The 15,827-nt window shown below is 51.5% G+C and overlaps 1 protein-coding gene across 1 annotated transcript in view; it reads right to left on the reverse strand.

Moving 5' to 3' along the window:
• The window catches only part of PTPN14 (protein tyrosine phosphatase non-receptor type 14), a 100,994-nt gene extending 86,470 nt beyond the window's left edge, over window positions 1-14,524 (reverse strand). Inside the window, exon 1 of the mRNA XM_066595064.1 lies at window positions 14,337-14,524. The gene's annotated coding sequence lies outside the window, so the exon portion shown is untranslated. The remainder of the gene's footprint in view (window positions 1-14,336) is intronic.
• Between the last annotated feature and the right edge of the window lie 1,303 nt (window positions 14,525-15,827).

Genomic DNA, 15,827 nt, shown 5'->3' on the forward strand with positions numbered 1-15,827 from the left:
ATTGTACTTGGGAAAGGGAGCAGCAGCCAACATGGCCACCATTACAGCGCCTGGGATTTGTTACTAAGCTTTCCCAGGGTCCCGAACGGCAAATCTGCCTTAGTAATGTGAACTAATAGCTTCTGGGCACCAGTGCAAAGTCCACCCACTATGTGCCAGATATATACTCTACTAGCTTATATACCCGGCGCTGCCCGGATGTCCCTTGGTGCCATGGCTCTTTCCCACTCACACCGGTCACATTGTTTGCTGGCCTCAGTCGCTTTTGGTAATTTTACTTTCTCCTCAGTGTATGTATGGTGTGTGTGTATATATATATATTCTCCTCCATATCAATACATATGTGTGTGAGGTGTAGATTTAGACCTGTTGACTTACACAGCGCCCCTGTGCCTGTCATGGTTAGGAGGAGGACAGCAGGGTCCGAGCAGTTACCGTGTAACCAGCAGCTCTGTCTGCAGTCATGCCAAGGAAGTTCCACCAGCCAATGTGTTTGCTAATATATGGAGAACAGCAGGTCCTGGAGAGCTGAAAGCCGGTCATAAACCTTCTAGAGCGCCTGACTTACCTATGGGGAATGTAGTGCAGATTGGTAGACAACAGAAATTCCTATTATACACACACAAGGCTATAGGGGTACAAAGGCGAATCCAACATTCACGGCTCTGGACGTTGCAGTGGCGCCCCGTTGGCCATCGCTGCCAGAAACAGAACTCATCGCTGAAATTCTTCTGACTTATTCTTGATACTTCAGCAACTAACACTCAACCAGAACCCCTCGCCCCTTCTACCCATACTGTACCCGAAGGACGCATGCAGTCCGGTCCTAAGATGGTCCACATCCATATTCCGGAAGGTAACTGGCTCCGAGTACACGCACCATCTGCTCTATGGGATGCATTAGTCGGCTCCTTGCAGAGTGAATCAGGTTTGTATTCCACGTGTTACACAAGAATCCCACGCGTTTCCTTGGGAGAACCCTTGCAAAAACACCCGAACTCTTACACTATCCACACTGCAGAGTGACCCCGCGCGGGTGGAAACGTTTGTCACCAGCCGGAGGGCAGATCACCTGCAATTCTGCATTGCAAATCCACAGCGATTCTGAAGCCGCTGTAGGTTAAGGGTTTTCAAAGCATCGTTCACACAAGAGAAATCCTCACTCGGTAAAATGATTTTGAAATCCCCGACCCGCTCCTAATCCTGCAGAAATCCACTGATTTTCACCCATCTCCCCCTTCACTGCGGTAATCTACAACACAGCTGCCCGATCCTGTGGTTCCTGGGAGATAAGCCTCCATGAGAGGAGCCCCCTTCTCTACATACAAGCTCGGCCATGCTGAGTATTCATGTTTAGGATCGGTCAGGTAACATAGCTGTTAGCCAGACAGCCCTCTAATGTATATGGCCCCCCCTGGTGGCCAAGTGGTAAAAGGGTCAAAGTCCTCATCTACATAACGTAAAACCAGCATTAAAAAGGGTTGTTTCATCATTAAACATCCCATTTCATATGGCAACATCTCGGCAAGCTGCTAATTGTGCCGTGAGAAACCTAAGCGGTCCAGGAAACGTAGTGTTACCCAGCAGTTATTCCAATGACCATGTACGTGACTTCAGAGGGAGGGCTGCCAATCCATAGACTCAGAGTACGGTCCTGAGCGATTGACTGCCCTCTCCGATGTCACTATGCCCTAAAAGGACTTATAAACAAGGTTGGCCTGATGGAACAAACCATATTGGAGGGACATTTGCATCTGAGAACTCCATGGCACATCCACAGGATAGCGTCCCACCCAAGTCTACTTTGGGCCCTCACTGCCACGGTCTTGACCAAATGTCATGGATGGGGATGGTTCTAGAAAAGACCCCTTTTCAGTACATCCCAACCACAACATTTAGCCTACTGGGGCAATGGGTGCAGAACCAGAGATAGATGCCGATTCCATCTCTGGGAGCCGTACCTATCAGACCTTCATGGCATAACTAGTTATGCCATGAAAGTCACGGATGGCGAGAGGAACACTAAACCGATGGCGATAACAATAGCCTTAGTGTGCCACAAAGGAAGACAGACGCCATATAAACTCCAAGTTTTCTTCAAAAGAACTTTAACTCCTTCCTACTTCCCAACTGTCATCTCGCCATTAGGGCTTCCCAACGCCTCCTCGCAGTCTTCCAGTATGCCATCTGGTCGGAGCAGTCACACATTCTTCTTGAAGACTTGGGACTTTGTGGTTGTGCTAATTCCAGACTAAACTCCGATGTAGTGCTTGGCAACATCTCAGAACTCCAGACAATTGGCAACTCTTAAAGTCCTGATTCACTTAGATTTAGCGGATATGAGAGCTTGGCTCCACACCAGCGGTGCGTGTGCCACCTGAAGCTCTACGGAACGCCTCGTGGGGAGACTTTTGGGTTTCAGTTTTGCAGGTTTTGCTTTTATTGTACCCACGTGCAACTATTATCACAGACGTAGAACTGCGCACTTTGCAAGCTTTTAAGTGACTGTCGTAAAGGGTTGTCCATATTATTACATCAGAGTTCATGCTCAGTGATAGGGTGGGCCCCTTTATGAACTCCAGGGGCCCTATAAGGACAGACAGCATGGGATTATCTTCATGAGACACTTTATAGCACTAGTTCCTCAGGCCAGCAGCTGGATGGTTTTATATTGTTGTCACCACGGTTTGGAGGCAAAGGGTGTCATTTCCCATCCCCCACTTCCTGAGACATTACTGTTAGGTCAGTTTCCTTCTTGACAACTTTGGTTTATCTGCGGTTCTGGTAGTCGTACAAGTTAGATGACCTGACGGGATCCTGCAAACAAACTCTGCATTTTAGTTCCTCGTCAAGTTTAATAACCGCTTTCTATCCCTACTTGACAGGACACCCTGGAAGATGCTACACCGCAGCGCCGGCTGTCTTAAGGAGTGGAGAAAGCCATCATCAGCTAATAGACGGTGATTCAGCTCTTATGCCCATTTATGTCATAGGTTGCTTTTGTTTCACAGCAGTTAAACCGTGCCGTAAGCAATATGGTGCTGGGGAACGACCCAACAGTAGGTGGCCTCAACCGGTGTGAGAACACAAGGACCAGTCAATATGCATCGGTAGTTGTGGTTGTTGGCAGGAGGGCCATGCAGTTACCCAGAAGTGTTACCTGGTACCGGAGCCATCATCAGGTGTGCACGCTCGCTATGAGCATCTTCTCTTGGACAAGTGGTCCAGAAGAGATCGGTGGACAGGTGACCAACCAGTCTGGGTCTGCAACAGTATGGAAGACCAAATGTGTCAGGACTGTCCCGGGGCGGCAGGCAACCTGTCTGCTAAAGCAGGGATAGGAGGAGGCCACCCTGTCGGCACAAAGTAGCTAGCTGGGTGTAGTCGAGGAAGACAGTGTGCTGGAACGTCACCTTGAAGAACACAACCTGTGGAACAAGTATTTTGCATCTTCTACTGGAGAAGAACATCAATTCTAAGAAGCAGAGTGCTACCGGCACTGAGAGACTGTCTCCCAGGGGGGCCAATATAGGCCCTTGATTCCCTCCAGCCTTGGCCACCAAGGGCCGACTGCACAACACGTTTGATCTGAGATCATGTAGTAAAACATTGCACCATCGCGGTTGAGCCAGTGATCAAAACTAGATTCATTCTGATCCCCAGATCAAACTAGTTGAACTTAGTTTAGCAGCCAAAATCAAAGGTGGTGGACTCGTCCAATAGCCTGGTAGGCTTTTCCTGGGCGGCCATGTTTTTACTATCGCTATGAATGCTGACTACCATCACCAATCACTGTGTGGGATATATCTCTTCTAGGCACAACCTTTGATCACAGATCAGGTGAACTTGGTTCTGCAAATCTTAACTCAAAAAGTGTTGTTACGGCATATATTTCTTACACCAAGTTCAGCCGCTGATCGCCGTCTAACTAATCCTGGATCACAGTGTGGTTGCTGCAACCAGCCTCTAACATTGTACTTGTGAGTACTGTTAGCAAGGTAGAGAGAAAAGTGGTTCCCCATCACTTGTGCCTTCACCAAGGGTGCCCGTCCAGTGGGTCTTGTACAAGGAATATCAAACGGAGACATATGGCAAAATCTGATTGTTGCATAAGGAGCAACCTAGCTGATATCACACTCTCTTAGTTTTTGGTCGGTCCTTTAGGATGGGACTCCGAACATTTGGCCATGTGCGGCCCAAAATGTCCGATGGCAACTGAATCAGTTTCCCTATGCCTATGTAGTAAAATGGTCTATGCCAGGGCTGGACAAGACTACAACAGGCTTTATAAGCCAGACTGATCACAACAGGAGCCAAGAACCCCCCCAAAAAAGTTTTGTGCTGGTAGGAAATAGTAGCCCGTTGGCTTCCAGGCTCCCAGGATATTTTATAGTCTATGCCATTAAACCACCAATGAAGCCAGAAGAGGAATCACAAATTTCCATTCTCCATTTTGATAGACACCGATACAAGATTCTTAACCTGTGAAGTTACGGCTGTCGTCGGGCTCCGATTCCCAGCATGCTCTGTGATGATAGCAGATGTGACTACTACACAGGGCGGCAGCGGGAATCCTTGATCTTCCAGGTGAAACATCGGTTACTCCGAGAAGAAACTAAAGTCCTCGGTGAGCGTTTCACACAGGATCTAGATGGATTTATAGGTAAAGAATGGAGTCTTTCATGAGTCCGGTGAAGCCAAGATTCCACCTTTGCGCTTGCTCATAATTAGTAGGGAGAGATTACTCCTCCGCTCAGTTATGCCCGGCATGCAAATATTCCTACCACAAAACCGGGGGATGAAAAAAAGAGTCAAACACAGAAAAGTTCAGTTTATATCGCGGTACATTATTATACACCGAAGACCAATGCCGCCTGGGTTTAATAATTAAAACGGCCTCTCTTTTTATGGGCCAGTGCCAATAACAGGATGCCAAATGTTAGGTGCCAGACAGGGGCGTAGCTAGAGGCTCATGGGCCCGGGTGAAAAAGTTTATCTTGGGGCCCCCAACGTCTCTTAACCCCTTAACGCAAAGGCGTAACTTGAAGCCCTTGGGCCCCAATGCAAAACTTGTAACGGGGCCCCCAACTATAATACTTTATTGATAGTACTGGGCTCACTATATGGAGAAGAGAGGCCTTATGGGCCCCCTAAGGTTCCTGGGCCCGTGTGCAACCGCATCCCCTATAGTTACACCAGTGGTGCCGGACAATGGCTCAAAGTTTTAGTACTGTTGCTGGGAGTGAGGAAAGTCTTGGCTTCCTGGATTTAATGCTCAGCCCGAAGAGCTCTCCTCACCAGCAGGCCTTCACATGGCAGATAAAAGGTCTACAGTCTTCACATCCGGGCACAAGACGTTCAAGAGTGAGAGGCAGCTATGCTGCAGAAGGAGCAGGGGATACTCTCTAGAGTAGCCCATGTGCAAAACATTACAGCCCTGTGGGCATTTTTGGGCTTCTTCTTGTGCTGGGAGGCATCTGACACGATTCTGGCAACTTTGGTGCCCAATCAGAGACTAAGTTTGCCATGCTCCACTCCCGCACCGTCTCCTTCAAGGAGATTAACAGCACAAACCAGCATTACTTTGTCAAGAAGAAGCAGGTAAGACAAAGACTGGAGTACCAACTCTCAGCAAACTGGGTCATTGAGACATTATCTCCGTCCTCAGGGTAGGTCATCAAGAGTTGAGCCGCAGGGGTCCGGTGCTCTTGATCCCTGCCGATCAGCTGTTTAGAGAGGTGAGAGCTACAGCCTCTTCTCAGGCCTGTGGTGTCACGTTCATTGGTCAGGGCCTGAGAGCAGACAGAGCTACAGTACCAGGCATGGCCACTACACAATGTACAGCACTGCGCCTGCTATGGACTGAAGTGACAGCGGCGATCCCCCGACTACCAATGTCACTTTTATCAGCTGGTCGGCAGAGATCCTGACCGTAAGACCCTTAATGATCAACTATTGATGATCCATCCTGAGGACCCGTTAAGCTCTGTTCACACCATGATGGTAGGTCAGTTCAGCACACATCGGGGAATAAGAACTGTGGGAAACATAAGTGGAGGATGGTGTCGCTGCTGCGGTGGACACGTGTTCTTGCCTGGATAAAAGGTGACCCCCCGCAGGTTTTTGGCCGGTTCCCGGAGGTCGCCATGTAGAGTGCGGTGGAGATTGTTGCTTTGGCTCACACACACGTGCTGGAGTGTCCAAATAGCCACATTATTGGAAGGCAGATTAAAAAAAAGGGTTTTAAATTATTTTTTTTTTGCCTTCCTCTGGATCAACATTGGGGGTAACAGGCTGAACTGGATGGACGGGGGGGGGGGGGGGGGGGGGAGGGGGGGGGTTACATACTATGTTAAATTAATTTTCCAATTAGTACGAGAAAAAAAATCTATACCTTAAAATGAGACAAACCGTTGTGGGCAGCTGATCCATCTGGGAAGTTTCTTTATAGTCTGCTATTTCATAAAGTGGCCCTCCGGTCCTGGACAATCCAAGATGGCCGCTCTGCTCGTCTGTCTGATGTAAACTGTACATTGGTAGTCTAAGATCCTACACGCATCTCTGATTGGCCAGTGCTGGTCACATGATCAGCGTGTAGGACCAGTGGTGCACAGTGTGCATCAGATAGGCCAGCAGTGCGGCCATCTTGGTTCGTCCAGGCCGGAGAGTTACCCTTACCCTTTAGTGACGCACCACCTTGGATCAGAGGACATGATGATTTTTGGCGATTTTCATGTCCTTTTCAAAAGCCATAACTTTATTTTGCCGTCGCCGCGGCCGCAGGGGTTGTGGTTTTTTTAGTGTTTAATGGTCCCATTCCTGAGGACACGTCACGTATTGTAGTCGGCCGGTTATTGGGGTTTTTATAGTATTAATTATGCAGCATTTTTTTTTTTTTTGCAAACACTTATTTTTATGTCCTCGTCATTTACCAGTCAGGAAGAAGCAGGAAGACTGACGGACGCGGCGCCGCTGCGAGAGGTCTGCAGGCGAGACCCTTGTTTAACAGCTCAGTAGTTCGGAAAAGTAGGAATCTCATCCAATTACCATCCAGGAAACGCAGTCCGGTCATAAATCTCAGGAGAACACTGCCTTTATCGCCACGCAAAAACACCCCGCAGCCGCCATTATACGTAGAGGAGCCATAACCTACTGACCGCTCATCTACTCTGCGCTCCGTCCACATTAAAGGGAAATAAACGTCATCAATAAAAAGCTATGAAGTGTCCCGATACGTCTTCTCTCTCCACCCTTTATAGTTCTCAAGATCTCTGCTTGCTGTCATTCAGCAGCCCATTCGTTGGTTATTTTCAGTTGACGTTATGTGGTGCGCCTGCGTCCATAACTCTTTACAAGACCTCAAGGGGGGCGCACATCTCTAATAGTCGCCGACTGGACGAATGGGAGGAATAGCGGTCAGGCGAATGACTTCATGGACCGAGAGCACATGGGGACAACGGAGAACGGCGCTGCCAGACCGCCAAAGAGAATAAAAGGATCGGGGCTGAAATTCAATATGTCTCATTCTACACCCCCCTCCCCTTCCTCGGCAGGGGCAGGTCACAATTCCCAATCACCTGCATGAATGGAATGGTGGTCATGCATGCTCTCCGCCACTTCATTCCTATCAATTGGACTGTGGAGCGCTTGAACTCTGCAATCTTTGGCGCTCCCATCGGTGTGGATGGAGTGGAGGAGCACGTGTGCGACTGCCATTCCATATATGCAGGGACGTTCGTGACCTCATTTTTTTTATAGTGGCGCAGGACTGAAGGCCCTCACACAGAGAAAAGGCGGGGACTTCCGGAATACTCTCCGATACAAGGCTGTTGGGGAATAGAAGGATTGGGCATGTTGACTTTCAATGCCCGCTCTCATGGCCCTCCCTGGAGATAAGCCGCCGTCTGGTAGAGACTTTCTCCACGGTCCCCATTGAAAACACATGAAGACGTCATTTGTCTGACCGCCGTTCCTTCCGATCATCAGCTGACCGCTATCCGGGCGCCTTAGCGTCCATCTTGGCCCTTTAAGTTCTGGAAAGCCAAAAATTGTGGTGGGAAAAAAAATAACTAAAAGTCACAACATGAATACAAAATGCCCCCTCAGTAATCTGCAGCCCACGGCGGTCCTCGTGAGCCCGGCAGAAATGTGAGCCTTCTAATCTAAAGCCTCCCCCCCCCATGGTGAGAACCGGACTCAGGAAACTGCATCTCTCACTTTTTCCAGCGCTCTTGTGATAGAGACCTGTAACAACAAACAGGTCAGCGACTACGGGCCCGCTCACAGGAAGCGAGCGCGATACTGGAACGCTTCGTTGGAACTACACGGGCATGAAACATGTGAACTTCAGAATCTGGTGGAGATAAGCACCTGCCGGACCGAAAACAACGTCCCCCTGTTATGAGCCGCGCATTCTTTCCAGCGATCCATCATGGGAATATGTTCTACTGTGTGATTGAATGACTAAGAGATAAGACCCTGACCGAGGCACGGATATTATATTAGTCAGCTACATATAGCTAAGGAAACGCTTCCTTTAAAGGGGTCTCCAACCCTTGGAAACAGGGGCCACTCGCCCCCGCCGCAGCTCTTAGGCGGAAACAGACATGCTGATTTAAAGGTAAAGCCAGAAGTGGATCCAACTGGAAGAGACGTATACGGTCTTGTTCACAACGCGGATCCACTTCCTAAAAGTCTCTCATTAACACCAGTGGAGATCCGTCACGCAGAGCGTCCGGCGTGGACTTCGAAGAAAAAAAATAAAAGGTACAACATCACTTCTTGACGTAAACTCTGCGTTGCGCATGTGAATTTGCCCCATGGAAAGCGCTCAGCCGGCTGCACACGGATCGGCAGTAACTCAGGTGCAAAGAGTGAAGGCGGCCCGAGTCCCTCCTCTACCGCTCCGGACTGCACGTACGATCCCCGCCTTGTGGTGCACGCTCTATTCTTCAACCAGCACTAATAAGGTCGCTCGCAGCCTCTCGGCTTCTTGATGCAATGCGTTTTGTCCACAGACGCGGGACAGTGAGCCAATCCCATTGGGGATATTATTTTGGCCATCAGTTGATTGGACAAGGGTCAGGAACGCTAGTTTTTCTCCTTAGCGAGAGCAGCTAGAAGGTGAGTGAGGAGACTTATAAGGCCATGCATGCTCCTCTGGGTAATATGCAAATAAGGGAGGTGGAACAACGTCACATGTCCCTGGATGGACCGTTACCGCGACACAAGATGAAGGGGGTTGCATAAGCTATATAGAACTTAGAAGGGGTTGTCCAGGACTTTTTCAATTGATCGATAGCTGATCCCCAGGCTCTATCAGTGCGGACAACAATGCAGCGGCCCGGCTTGGTACTACAGGCACAACACCCAATGAATTCAATGCAATACCCAACTAGGCAAAGCGCTATCCACACTGACAGCAGTGCCAGGGATCAGCTGAGCATCGGGGATCCCAAATGGCGGACCCACACTGATCGACTGTTGATGGCCTGCCCCGAGGCTGAATCAGCAATAGGAAAATTCCCAAACGTACAATTTTTAAAAATGCACAAAGATTTCTCCGGTTCTGTTGTCACTTTGTCATTATGGGGTCCTGGGTGAATTAGGGGGGCACAAAGACAACATGAAGAGTGAGGGGTGCGAGGACTTCCTGAATGCAGTGTACTTTGTCCATCTTCACCTTCGAGACTGAACTATTTACACCTCATCCCAGAAGGATGGAACAAAGAAGTGCCGTGATTATTTGTCCACAAGTCTCCGGACTTCACAGCTCTCTCCTGCAGCTGGCAGGTCTCAAGAGCTGCGCTCAGTTTTCAGCCGGCGGTGCTGCTGGCATTGGAGTAGATTCTTATTTCAGGTTTTCTCTTTATGGACCTTCTTCTCCTCCTACAAACTTGGGTCCAGCGTCTGCCACAACAATGTATTCCAGCGCGCCGGCACTGACCACCCTGACGAACAGCGACCTTCAGCAGATGACCATTAAGCAGCAGCCAGGTCATGGAGCATTTAGCGCCACGGCCGCAGGGACACCAGGTACCGCTACACCAGATACCGCTACACAACATTCCACCTGCTCTTCCGTGTGTGACCCCATTCATCCTGTCCTACCAATAATTACTGAGGGCAGAGTAGTTGGTGCCCCCAATTGTTGGCCGGTTTGGTGCTCAGCGCAGTCACTGCAGACGGCGGGAGAATCTGAACTTCAGATGTTTGAGAACTTTTTCTTTTTGATTTTTTTGTCTTTTAAATACACAAACACACTTAGTACCTGTTTGTTCTAAGCCGGGATTAGGCGAACCGCTGCTGTCCGTCCCTCTACCGCTTCAGCCACCCAAGACGAGCCCTCTACCACTTCAGCCACCCAAGACGAGCCCTCTACCGCTTCAGCCACCCAAGACGAGCCCTCTACCGCTTCAGCCACCCAAGACGAGCCCTCTACCGCTTCAGCCACCCAAGACGAGCCCTCTACCGCTTCAGCCACCCAAGACGAGCCCTCTACCGCTTCAGCCACCCAAGACGAGCCCTCTACCGCTTCAGCCACCCAAGACGAGCCCTCTACCGCTTCAGCCACCCAAGACGAGCCCTCTACCGCTTCAGCCACCCAAGACGAGCCCTCTACCGCTTCAGCCACCCAAGACGAGCCCTCTACCGCTTCAGCCACCCAAGACGAGCCCTCTACCGCTTCAGCCACCCAAGACGAGCCCTCTACCGCTTCAGCCACCCAAGACGAGCCCTCTACCGCTTCAGCCACCCAAGACGAGCCCTCTACCGCTTCAGCCACCCAAGACGAGCCCTCTACCGCTTCAGCCACCCAAGACGAGCCCTCTACCGCTTCAGCCACCCAAGACGAGCCCTCTACCGCTTCAGCCACCCAAGACGAGCCCTCTACCGCTTCAGCCACCCAAGACGAGCCCTCTACCGCTTCAGCCACCCAAGACGAGCCCTCTACCGCTTCAGCCACCCAAGACGAGCCCTCTACCGCTTCAGCCACCCAAGACATGCCCTCTACCGCTTCAGCTCTTGCTACTCAACACATGGACTCTAAACCGTCACAGATGGCGGTATGTCACTCTAATGCACCACCAGAGGGGAGAGATCTCCAGGATCCAAGGGAACTTCACCATTACACCGATACATCCACAGGATTGGTAGAAGTCCGCTGCTTGGATCCCCACTGATCAGCTGACTCAAGGGACAGTGGCGCTCGCACGAGTCCTGCGGCCGCTTCAGTCCACTGTGTCGTAGACTGCATAGCAGCTCAATCCCATTCACATGCAGATTAGCGCCATTTAACGCAGTAACGGTACAGATTTCCACTGCTATTAGCGTGCACTTCATATTGCCGTGAGAGCGAAGCCTCGGGGGGCGCCCACACTGCGGATCCTGCCACAGAACGTTCCAGGGGATCTACCTGTAAATCTGCGGCGCTTCTGGCACAATGTTTGCAGCGGCTTCAGCCCTGTCAGGGAGCAAAATGTGCCTGCAGAATCTACAACACATCTGCGTGACGTCACGTGTCACTTCTTCCCGCGGATCTGTGTGACGTCACGTGTCACTTCTTCCCGCGGATCTGTGTGACGTCACGTGTCACTTCTTCCCGCGGATCTGTGTGACGTCACATGTCACCTCTTCCCGTGGATCTGCGTGACGTCACATGTCACTTCTTCCCGCGGATCTGTGTGACGTCACGTGTCACCTCTTCCCGCGGATCTGTGTGACGTCACGTGTCACTTCTTCCCGCGGATCTGTGTGACGTCACGTGTCACCTCTTCCCGTGGATCTGTGTGACGTCACGTGTCACCTCTTCCCGCGGATCTGTGTGACGTCACGTGTCACCTCTTCCCGCGGATCTGCGTGGAAACGCTTCTGTAACCATACGAGTTTTGCCCCTTGACGGCTAAATCCGCAAATGGATCTGCAGCAAACCCCCCTGTGGACCCCCAGTGTGAACGAGCGTCCGTCGCCCACAGCAACGCAATCAGCACAACATATTCCACAGCGGCGAACAGAAGCGCTTGTCTTACTCTGTGGAAGCCGGGATGTTCTGGGAGCAAGAAAAGAAAGTCAGAAAAGTCAGAAAACCCCTCGACCGCAGGGAGAGCATAAACTCCACGCAGACCAGTACCCAGAACCCCGGCGCTGACCGCTGCGCCGCCATCTTGCCCGGTCTTTATACTGTATGAGCATAATTGAAGGCAGTTACTATGTGATCAGGACCGCAAACACCGTTCTATTCCCAAGGCAGGACAGGAGGTGTTGTCATGGGGTCACAGAGGAGCTGCAGTCACACATAGCTTTTTTTTTTTGTGATTTGTGAACAAAAATTTGCCGGATATTTTGCGTCACCGTTTTTTTACACGGTTCGGCGGCCGATCCGCAGCAGATTTCACCCTTATAATTGCAGGATCCGCGGCCAAAAACGCGTCAAATCCATAATTAGTTTTTGTGGGGTTTACTGCAACAAGCTGTAGACAGCGGGCGCCCTAAGAGACGTGAAACGGGTGAGATCTCTGCCGACTCTCAGAGAACCGCAGGATCAGACCGCACCCAGGACTACTTTGTAGTCTGTAACCATGGAGATGCACAGGCCTGCAGAGAAGCTGTGTATGCAGAACGGTAGGATGCAGGCGACAGGGGGAACGGTCAGCCGCGCCGCTTATAAAACACGTAATTATGTCCGGGAAAGCTGGGTGACGGCCCACATGGAAGTGGCAGCAACTGCGGCCCGAGAGAGAAGAAGTGCGTTTGGTTATCCAGTGCGGCTCCTGCAGGATTTGTCACCCAGCTTTTCCAGACTCCTGAATGGAAAATCTACCTGAGGTCACATTTGCGCGGGCGACCATGATGGCGGTCCGAGAACCCCCGGATATGATGCTCGTAGACGTGCAGGTTTGTCTGCAGCCGAGATGCATTCAGTGAGAAAAACGTATGGTGTAAGGTGAAAACGGCGCGTTACTAGAGGAGAATAAATAAATCCGCGTTCGCGATGTGTTTTTTTTTGTTTCCGCCTACAAGAAATAAACGCCCCCCAGATATGGAAAGATCGCATTATGTCCGTCCTCACCGCGTGGCTGCGAGCAAAAGATCAGCCGTGTAAACACCCCGCTACACGTGAACGCGCTCTGCAGGTAAACACGGTAGCCGGGGGTCAGACGAGGCGCCGGTAGGAACGCGGAGAACACGGGAAGCGTGTTGTAACCAGATGAGTCGCGGGGTCTCTGCGGCCAGCGCAGACTTGACTGATCGTCAACAAAGGACGAGGTTCAGCCGTGGACGCGGTGGGCGGGCCGCGCCGCCAGTGTAAACACACAATGTACAGCTCAGCGGGCGCGAGGAACAGACAAGTCCCAGCACGGATCCGCTGTCTGGGGTTTAACCGCTTCCAGGACACAGCGATCCCCACAGCTGCAGATGTAGCAGAGCTGACTTGGTCATTCAACTGTGCCTACTGCGCGAGAACTCATCAGTCAGCTGATGGCGCTTACGGGGCGAATCTGGCCCAATGTGCGCCATAAAAGGCTGAGCGTTCTGCCCCAAAGTCTTCGTGCCTCTGGCGGACGTCGGCGCCAAACGGAAAACTGCAAAATTGTGTCAGTTCACATGACAATCCACACTGAGATTCAGCGGCGCGGCGTGCGGCCGTACAGGCGGCCCAGAGAACACGGCCGTAGCGAAATCCAACGCATCTTACTGGTTACCGCACTGACAAACTCAGCTCTGCTACATCCGTAAGACAACCCCGAGGAAGCAACAATTTGGCTGCACTTCACGGTCGAGCGCCAACCTCCGACCCAAATCGCACAACCCACAGTTCACACTGCACCCCGGTCGTGGCCGGCGCCATCGCCACGTGTGGTAGGACGATTGTTAATAAGGCATCGCACTTGCATCAAACTGGCGCGTCCGGCTGACTGCGATGCAACGTAACTCGCCCGATGCGTGGAAAAATAGAACATGCTGCGATTTCTCCGTCACGTCGCGGCGACAGAAGAATCGCACGTGTAAACAGACACATAAAACAGCGGCTTCTATTGTAGTGCCAGTTTTGTCCGTCTCCTAAATATGTAAATATGTTCGGATTACAAATACATGTGTGCAGAAGCAGCGCCACGCTTGTCCGCGGGTCGTGTCGGGTACTGCAGCTCGGCACGACTGAGGTGACCTGCAATACCAGACACAACCTGCGGACAGGTGGGGCGCTGCTCATTCGGCCCTGATCCCGCTGCAGGATCCCCGGCGCACCTGTCTGTAGGAGGCCAGAGTTCTAGGACCTCACGGTGCCCCACGCTTGGAGCTGCAGCGGGCAGACGGCTACTTGCCCAGTGTGCACTTACCTGCATGAGTCCCCGGCGCTCTCCAGTCCCTAATAAAGCTGCAGCAGCCACATCCAAAGAGTCACAGAGAAGGAGATCCGGGTGGTCTGCAATCAGGGGTCCTGCAGCAGATCCCAGCGGCTCCGGCTCTCCCGACTATCAGATCTCCATCCAGCTCTCTGGAGGCAGCAGAAGCTCAAAAAGTTGGCTGCAAAGTCTGCAAAAGAAGGAGGAATAAAGAGGAGGAGGAGGAGGAGGAGGCGCTGCAGGAGCTGCAGGAGGAGGGAGGGGGTGTGCACAATGTGTGAAGTGCATGAGACCGACCCTGCTGCTCCTTCCTTCTTACATCACAGGCCAGGAATCCCAGGAATGTGCAAAGGGAAGGGGGATGCAGCGCCGCCCCCCTCCTGGAGGGAAGAGGTAGAGCAGCAACCGCCGCCGGGGCTCAGGGGGTTAATCGGGACCTGACCGCTGTCCAAGAACAGAAGTTTCCAAGCGACCAATTACATCGCAGCTAATGTGGCCCTACAGAGCGACCACCGCCACATCCGCGGGTTTTTCTGCACATTGCAGATCGCGTGCGATTATATTCCTGACTGGGCTACCGCGAGGTCGGCGCAATGTGCATCACACAACACACAAACGGACGGGGTGACCACGTGCTGCAGGCCGACTCTCGTGCCAACGTACGCAGACCCGATGCCAATAATGGGCGGTATTTTCGTGCAAGAATATCGGCCGTGTAAATACCGCCATCTACAACGTCCGCCCGCATTCACACGGCGGAGAAGCTCAGATCAATGGCGCGCTCTTAAACCCGCGGTTGTCTGATGTGTTTTATGAAAACATTGTATTTTAGTGCGGGCGACATTCGCGCACATTTTTCACCCGCGTGAGAATCACGTTGTTTCAATTGGAAAAAAGTTTTTAAAACATTGCACTTCCGTGTTTGTTGCGCTGCGATGTTTCGGTCGCCCGCAGCAGATAATGGGTGCGGAAAAACAGGTCCTGCTTCAGTTTGTTCTTTCTCGCCCGTATACATTAACCCACGGGAACTAATGGGTTAATCAGCGCCCAGGGCGCAGTATTTTGCTCTTCCGTGTAAATAAGCCCTTAGGGTGATCTTCACGTGTGCGTTCTGTCTGAACCGCAATCAGACGAACTTTGCTTGGGAAAATGGTCCCTGTGATTGTGCGCCGCGGCGAATCGTCCACACGGCGGATTTATGACGTAGAACTTTCAGCAGAATCCGTACCAATTCCACGGCAAATCGTCTTCCCGCTATATCAGGGGTCCGGGGGTCATCTATACCGTGTGGATGACAGAGTTCAAATGTGCAGAAAGAAGGATTGTGATGCCTCAATGCTTGCGGCCGATCCTGCGCCATTTCCACGCGGAGTCCACCTTGGGAATTCCACACACGGATTTGCAGATTGGCAGACGACTATCCGCTCAGCTGTGGATTTCTGCCTCCACTTTCTGTACATACCCTTATAGGACCCCAACTGATGA

This window comes from Eleutherodactylus coqui, chromosome 3 (assembly GCF_035609145.1).
Source record: "Eleutherodactylus coqui strain aEleCoq1 chromosome 3, aEleCoq1.hap1, whole genome shotgun sequence".
Classification (NCBI taxonomy): domain Eukaryota; kingdom Metazoa; phylum Chordata; class Amphibia; order Anura; family Eleutherodactylidae; genus Eleutherodactylus; species Eleutherodactylus coqui.